General features: G+C 56.1%; 2 non-coding genes and 1 pseudogene across 2 annotated transcripts; all 3 read right to left on the bottom strand.

Annotated features, from left to right (window-relative positions):
- Positions 1 to 1,628, bottom strand: part of LOC124773100 — a 4,225-nt pseudogene extending 2,597 nt beyond the window's left edge.
- A 188-nt stretch (positions 1,629 to 1,816) lies between these two features.
- Positions 1,817 to 1,971, bottom strand: LOC124772649. Its single transcript, XR_007014117.1, has one exon. It is a non-coding gene; the product is annotated as a 5.8S ribosomal RNA (ribosomal RNA).
- Positions 1,972 to 2,322: 351 nt separating this feature from the next.
- LOC124772896 lies at positions 2,323 to 4,231 on the bottom strand. The gene has a single exon (XR_007014351.1). It is a non-coding gene; the product is annotated as a small subunit ribosomal RNA (ribosomal RNA).
- Positions 4,232 to 7,500: the final 3,269 nt, after the last annotated feature.

Here is a 7,500-nt window from a genome sequence, read left to right as displayed (position 1 = left end):
TTCGGCAGGTGAGTTGTTACACACTCCTTAGCGGATTCCGACTTCCATGGCCACCGTCCTGCTGTCTTAAGCAACCAACGCCTTTCATGGTTTCCCATGAGCGTCGATTCGGGCGCCTTAACTCGGCGTTTGGTTCATCCCACAGCGCCAGTTCTGCTTACCAAAAGTGGCCCACTTGGCACTCCGATCCGAGTCGTTTGCTCGCGGCTTCAGCATATCAAGCAAGCCGGAGATCTCACCCATTTAAAGTTTGAGAATAGGTTGAGGTCGTTTCGGCCCCAAGGCCTCTAATCATTCGCTTTACCGGATGAGACTCGTACGAGCACCAGCTATCCTGAGGGAAACTTCGGAGGGAACCAGCTACTAGATGGTTCGATTAGTCTTTCGCCCCTATACCCAGCTCCGACGATCGATTTGCACGTCAGAATCGCTACAGACCTCCATCAGGGTTTCCCCTGACTTCGTCCTGGCCAGGCATAGTTCACCATCTTTCGGGTCCCAACGTGTACGCTCTAGGTGCGCCTCACCTCGCAATGAGGACGAGACGCCCCGGGAGTGCGGAGGCCGCCGCCCCGTGAAGGGCGGGGAAGCCCCATCCTCCCTCGGCCCGCGCAAGGCGAGACCTTCACTTTCATTACGCCTTTAGGTTTCGTACAGCCCAATGACTCGCGCACATGTTAGACTCCTTGGTCCGTGTTTCAAGACGGGTCGTGAAATTGTCCAAAGCTGAAGCGCCGCTGACGGGAGCGATTATTCCGCCCGAGAGCATCCCGAGCCAACAGCGGCGCGGGTCCGGGGCCGGGCCAGGTAGGTCCGTCATCCGGGAAGAACCGCGCGCGCTTGCCGGGAGCCCGAGCGCCCAAAGGGGCGAATCGACTCCTCCAGATATACCGCCGGGCAGCCAGCCAGGACACCGGGGCTCTGCCCAACAGACGCGAACCGAGGCCCGCGGAAGGACAGGCTGCGCACCCGGGCCGTAGGACGGCACCCAGCGGGTCGCGACGTCCTACTAGGGGAGAAGTGCGGCCCACCGCACACCGGAACGGCCCCACCCCGCGGCGAGTGGAAAGGCAACCGGACACGACCCCGCCACGGATTGCTCCGCGCGGGCGGCCGGCCCCATCTGCCGAGGGCGGAGGCCAGTGGCCGGATGGGCGTGAATCTCACCCGTTCGACCTTTCGGACTTCTCACGTTTACCCCAGAACGGTTTCACGTACTTTTGAACTCTCTCTTCAAAGTTCTTTTCAACTTTCCCTCACGGTACTTGTTCGCTATCGGTCTCGTGGTCATATTTAGTCTCAGATGGAGTTTACCACCCACTTGGAGCTGCACTCTCAAGCAACCCGACTCGAAGGAGAGGTCCCGCCGACGCTCGCACCGGCCGCTACGGGCCTGGCACCCTCTACGGGCCGTGGCCTCATTCAAGTTGGACTTGGGCTCGGCGCGAGGCGTCGGGGTAGTGGACCCTCCCAAACACCACATGCCACGACAGGCGGCAGCCTGCGGGGTTCGGTGCTGGACTCTTCCCTGTTCGCTCGCCGCTACTGGGGGAATCCTTGTTAGTTTCTTTTCCTCCGCTTAGTAATATGCTTAAATTCAGCGGGTAGTCTCGCCTGCTCTGAGGTCGTTGTACGAGGTGTCGCACGCCACACCGCCAGCCGGCTGTGCACGCTACCGAGAAAGTACCGGTATGCGAACCGCCAGGCGACGGGCGCGCATCGCACGTTTGAGGAGACGCGGCCGGCCCCACAGGCGGCCGCGACACTCCCAGGTCTGCGAAGCGGGGCAAACGCCGCGCGCTTCAGTATACGTAGCCGACCCTCAGCCAGACGTGGCCCGGGAACGGAATCCATGGACCGCAATGTGCGTTCGAAACGTCGATGTTCATGTGTCCTGCAGTTCACATGTCGACGCGCAATTTGCTGCGTTCTTCATCGACCCACGAGCCGAGTGATCCACCGTCCTGGGTGATCTTTTCTCAGTTTCCGCCGCCTCTTTCGAGACGGTCGCATAGGCGGGAGTGAGGCGTGTGGCGGCCCCTGTTCCAGCGTTCTGTGTCCAACGGCCTCACGGCCGACGGGCGTCGTACGGCTCCACACCGGAGCGGACAGGCACTCGGGCGAAAGTCATTCAAAACCGGCGCCAGGCGCCAGGTGCCGCACGCCAGCCGCTCCAGCGCTTCAGCGCTCGTACCACACAACATTGCCGCTAGTTTTGAGAGGCACGCGTGGTTCCGCACGCGGCGCACGGCTACTGCGAGCCGTACAGGTAGCGTGTTGCGCGACACGACACGCACATCGAAAGACATGCAGTCTAGTCGGTAATGATCCTTCCGCAGGTTCACCTACGGAAACCTTGTTACGACTTTTACTTCCTCTAAATGATCAAGTTTGGTCATCTTTCCGGTAGCATCGGCAACGACAGAGTCAATGCCGCGTACCAGTCCGAAGACCTCACTAAATCATTCAATCGGTAGTAGCGACGGGCGGTGTGTACAAAGGGCAGGGACGTAATCAACGCGAGCTTATGACTCGCGCTTACTGGGAATTCCTCGTTCATGGGGAACAATTGCAAGCCCCAATCCCTAGCACGAAGGAGGTTCAGCGGGTTACCCCGACCTTTCGGCCTAGGAAGACACGCTGATTCCTTCAGTGTAGCGCGCGTGCGGCCCAGAACATCTAAGGGCATCACAGACCTGTTATTGCTCAATCTCGTGCGGCTAGAAGCCGCCTGTCCCTCTAAGAAGAAAAGTAATCGCTGACAGCACGAAGGATGTCACGCGACTAGTTAGCAGGCTAGAGTCTCGTTCGTTATCGGAATTAACCAGACAAATCGCTCCACCAACTAAGAACGGCCATGCACCACCACCCACCGAATCAAGAAAGAGCTATCAATCTGTCAATCCTTCCGGTGTCCGGGCCTGGTGAGGTTTCCCGTGTTGAGTCAAATTAAGCCGCAGGCTCCACTCCTGGTGGTGCCCTTCCGTCAATTCCTTTAAGTTTCAGCTTTGCAACCATACTTCCCCCGGAACCCAAAAGCTTTGGTTTCCCGGAGGCTGCCCGCCGAGTCATCGGAGGAACTGCGGCGGATCGCTGGCTGGCATCGTTTATGGTTAGAACTAGGGCGGTATCTGATCGCCTTCGAACCTCTAACTTTCGTTCTTGATTAATGAAAACATACTTGGCAAATGCTTTCGCTTCTGTTCGTCTTGCGACGATCCAAGAATTTCACCTCTAACGTCGCAATACGAATGCCCCCGCCTGTCCCTATTAATCATTACCTCGGGTTCCGAAAACCAACAAAATAGAACCGGGGTCCTATTCCATTATTCCATGCACACAGTATTCAGGCGGGCTTGCCTGCTTTAAGCACTCTAATTTGTTCAAAGTAAACGTGCCGGCCCACCGAGACACTCAATAAAGAGCACCCTGGTAGGATTTCAACGGGGTCCGCCTCGGGACGCACGAGCACGCACGGGGCGGTCGCACGCCTTCAGCTCGCCCCACCGGCAGGACGTCCCACGATACATGCCAGTTAAACACCGACGGGCGGTGAACCAACAGCGTGGGACACAAATCCAACTACGAGCTTTTTAACCGCAACAACTTTAATATACGCTATTGGAGCTGGAATTACCGCGGCTGCTGGCACCAGACTTGCCCTCCAATAGATACTCGTTAAAGGATTTAAAGTGTACTCATTCCGATTACGGGGCCTCGGATGAGTCCCGTATCGTTATTTTTCGTCACTACCTCCCCGTGCCGGGAGTGGGTAATTTGCGCGCCTGCTGCCTTCCTTGGATGTGGTAGCCGTTTCTCAGGCTCCCTCTCCGGAATCGAACCCTGATTCCCCGTTACCCGTTACAACCATGGTAGGCGCAGAACCTACCATCGACAGTTGATAAGGCAGACATTTGAAAGATGCGTCGCCGGTACGAGGACCGTGCGATCAGCCCAAAGTTATTCAGAGTCACCAAGGCAAACGGACCGGACGAGCCGACCGATTGGTTTTGATCTAATAAAAGCGTCCCTTCCATCTCTGGTCGGGACTCTGTTTGCATGTATTAGCTCTAGAATTACCACAGTTATCCAAGTAACGTGGGTACGATCTAAGGAACCATAACTGATTTAATGAGCCATTCGCGGTTTCACCTTAATGCGGCTTGTACTGAGACATGCATGGCTTAATCTTTGAGACAAGCATATGACTACTGGCAGGATCAACCAGGGAGCTGCGTCAACTAGAGCTGAGCAGCCGGCCGCCCGGGAGTGTGTCCCGGGGGCCCGCGCGAACACGCAAGCGTCCGCTCAATCATTCTGCAAACAGGAGGAGGCTGAGCTCCCCTGCACAATACACCTCGAAACCCTCTCAGGTCCCGGCGGCGCGCAGCGCCGTCCCAAGTACTTGGTCGGGTTCGAGAGAGGCGCAATCGCCCGGAGTTAGGCGAGTAGACGCTTTCGGTGCGACCACCCGTGCTCCCAACTGAGCTTGCCGCTGCCGACAGAGGCCCGGGAGCGTGCTGTCGTGGCATTGCCGGCGGGAGACAACACGCGCCACCTACGGTGACCGGCAGCTCCAACGCCAGCGCCACAGAAGGACAAAAGCCCCACTTGGGTGCCGAAGCGAACTCTCCCAGCACAGCGCACGCGCCAACACATCCGCACAGCTGCGATACAAACCACCAGCGAGAACCGCTGGGGCGACCGAGCAGCAGACGGCGTCGCGGCGCCGAGCGCCGGGCGGCGGCGCATCCTCAACGCACACAGTCCTCAATCGGACCAGCACACTGAAGATGTCCACCGCGCTTCGCACCGGGCCTGCGAGGACCTACTTTGGCCGCACGGCGCCGCGCGCAGGGTGCGCCGGCGCGCAGCTGCGACGCCTGCCGCGTCCGTCGGCCGGCGCGCCTGCCACTGGCCGCCCCCACCAGCCGGCTGTAGCGCGTGCGCCCACGCACCGCGCGGCCAGCACGCCGGGAGGCGCCCCCTCACCGGCCGGGGACGGTCCCACCCAGCCACCGCCGCGTATCGCTTCACACCCAGATGCCGTTCAGTTTCGTCGGCATGGTGGGTATCGCTGGAACAACCGGTTAGTACCTCAACCTATCGTCGCCATCACCGATTCACCCCTAGCGAGAACAACCGCACCACAACAGGTTACCATTTCTTCATTTGCGTAACTTCACCAGAAAACGCAGGCGTCCATCGCCATTTGCAACTTCAACGATTATTGCATGCCTGTGTCAGGTGTCACGCCACACTACGTCTGCCCACATACACGCAACAAAATGTGCACGCCTAGACAATACGTGGAAGGTGGCCCCCGTACGTATGCGATGTCCATTGCTCGAACGACTGTCAACCGGCCTCTGTAGCATGTCGCAGATATGGAACGCGGTGCACCATGCCATCACGGTGTGTGAGGAGAGACGACTAGGTCCGAATACATCAACAGACAGCTCATGCTGATCGCCATCCACGGCGTCCGTTCCTCCCACACGTCTCTATGGCGTACCACACTGCAATCCAGCTCTCATAGGGAGACGACACGTAGCTGCGTGCACAATATTTGCACTGTATGGTCCGCCGTTTTTGGGCGCAGTCGTTGTACGGTCACACATGTGCCACGATGTATCATTCAGTACATAAGGACGAATGTGCAGTACAGATTGTGGTTCACGCGTACGACATCAGCGGACAGTTGACACAGGCCGCACCACAACGTAGCCTGCGTACGTCGCATGCGAAGGGCATTGAACATGCAAACTTGTCACCAACCAGCTTGCGAAGGCAGGGGGCAAGGTGGGGACGTGGGGACGTGGGGAGGGGTGGGGGGGGGCGGCATGTACGTCCTGCTGCCATCCACATTACAGTGTACAGCAGGAGCATGTGGAAAGTCAGCAAGACTTGCAAGGTGTTTAACATGAAGCGATACACAGGGGAGCGGGCAGTGCGAGTAGCGAACTATATTGCGAGGGTTGCGGGTGGGCAACACTACACTAATTGAACGAGTCGTATAACAATTACAGAGCAGGTTTAGGCGACAACGTGGGTTACGTTAGCGGACAACGTGGGTTAGGTTAGGGGACAACATGGGTTAGGTTAGGGGACAACATGGGTTAGGTTAGGGGACAACATGGGTTAGGTTAAGGCACAACATGGGTTAGGTTAAGGCACAACATGGGTTAGGTTAGGGGACAACATGGGTTAGGTTAGGGGACAACATGGGTTAGGTTAGGGGACAACATGGGTTAGGTTAGGGGACAACATGGGTTAGGTTAGGGGACAACATGGGTTAGGTTAGGGGACAACATGGGTTAGGTTAGGGGACAACATGGGTTGGGTTAGGGGACAACATGGGTTAGGTTAGGGGACAACATGGGTTAGGTTAGGGTACAACATGGGTTAGGTTAGGGTACAACATGGGTTAGGTTAAGGTACAACATGGGTTAGGTTAAGGTACAACATGGGTTAGGTTAAGGTACAACATGGGTTAAGTTAAGGTACAACATGGGTTAGGTTAAGGCACAACATGGGTTAGGTTAAGGCACAACATGGGTTAGGTTAAGGCACAACATGGGTTAGGTTAAGGCACAACATGGGTTAGGTTAAGGCACAACATGGGTTAGGTTAAGGCACAACATGGGTTAGGTTAAGGCACAACATGTGTTAGGTTAAGGCACAACATGGGTTAGGTTAAGGCACAACATGGGTTAGGTTAAGGCACAACATGGGTTAGGTTAAGGCACAACATGGGTTAGGTTAAGGCACAACATAGGTTAGGTTAAGGTACAACATAGGTTAGGTTAGGTTACACGTTGTTGTAAGGAAAGGTGTAGGGGGGGGGGGGCGGGGGCGGCACGTTCGTTGATAGTGATTATAGTAAGTGAATGCTTGTGACATGATGAGATTTGTCACGTCAGGATGCACCTTTGGCTTATTAGAGGCGGCGCTCCAATTCTATGCTTGTGTCAGACCTGTGTCTTTGACTCAGGTCATTGTTTGTGGGCTGTGACAGGAGGTACTATTGTGATGTTGGGTGCACCGTTGTATAGGACATGTGTGGGTATTGGTGCCTTATCTGCGCAATGGTGGATGTCGAAAGGGGGGGATATTCTATTTTCCGCATGGACCTCCTGGTCTGGTTGTGATAGTGTGGATTGTGTAATGTGGCGGAGAGGATGCACTGGATGTTGTTCCATGCTGGTGCTTACATATTGTATGTGCGCCCGTTAGAAGCAGAGAGTGGTGCGTGATGAGAGTGTCTGGCTGACGTGTGGTTCCCATTGTGGGCACACTCTTTCAGCATGTATACGGACAGTTGTATATATATTCTGTAATTTGATGGCTCTGCATTGATTACTAATCAGCGCCGTGTGTACGGGTAATCTGGTTCCAGTCCAAAATGTTCCATCTGTGTACATTAGTGACAAAGACTCCCCCCATGCAGTGGGGCTCGGTCTGTTATAACTCTTCCGCGTAATATATTTGCCCCACGTT

Source organism: Schistocerca piceifrons, unplaced genomic scaffold, assembly GCF_021461385.2.
Source record: "Schistocerca piceifrons isolate TAMUIC-IGC-003096 unplaced genomic scaffold, iqSchPice1.1 HiC_scaffold_943, whole genome shotgun sequence".
In the NCBI taxonomy this organism is placed as follows: Eukaryota; Metazoa; Arthropoda; class Insecta; order Orthoptera; family Acrididae; genus Schistocerca; species Schistocerca piceifrons.
The sequence above is the reverse complement of the archived record's forward strand: the minus strand, read 5'-3'. Positions and strand labels throughout refer to the sequence as shown.